The sequence below is a fragment of the Penaeus monodon genome, chromosome 23 (assembly GCF_015228065.2).
Source record: "Penaeus monodon isolate SGIC_2016 chromosome 23, NSTDA_Pmon_1, whole genome shotgun sequence".
Classification (NCBI taxonomy): Eukaryota; Metazoa; Arthropoda; class Malacostraca; order Decapoda; family Penaeidae; genus Penaeus; species Penaeus monodon.
The window spans coordinates 33,692,370-33,693,106 of NC_051408.1; positions in this window are offsets into that span (position 1 = coordinate 33,692,370).

Below are 737 nucleotides of genomic sequence, written 5' to 3' on the forward strand. Positions count from 1 at the left end.
TGTGAACTTTCCAAATAAAATGTTGAAAAATGACATCTTGATAGCGCTCGGATCTACTTAAGAATAAAAGATTTGAGGACATGTAAAGACATTATTATTTTTTGTAGACTTTTTTTTGGTCGAATTGCCATGCTGTTTCTTCCACGCTATAATCTTCATCGTAATTTGTCAAGGTATTTCTCACAATCCTCGATCACGGCCATAATACCATGAGCAAACCAGGCTAACAAATTCAGTATGAAAGATTTTGTAATCAGATTACGAAAGGCTCATTATACGAAATCAATAGACAAATATTAAAGATATCGTAAAGCGATATGGATATCTGGATACAAGGAGGTTTTTAAGAGTTGGCCAAATTGTAAGACTCGGTTTCTTGATATTACGTGTTCTATATATTTTTTTTTTAGATTGTGAAGAAAATGATGAGAAGGAAATGTTATTTGCACGAACATGTCATGAAATTCATAAAACAGTATAATTTCTGGCGTTTTTTCTCTTGGGCAGTTATTATACATATTGGCATAGTGAATGATCAATAGAGTTTTGTAGCACGATTCAGGGGGGTTATTTTTATAACGTAGTTTATAATACCTAATGATGTGGATATAAATATGCATTCACAATACATTTTTTTATTCTTAAAAACGGGAGGGGGTCATGGATACTCAAAAGGCTGGACTGTTGTTAGTTGAAACAAGACGCTGCTTCTGATAATGCTGAAGTCTAAAGAAACT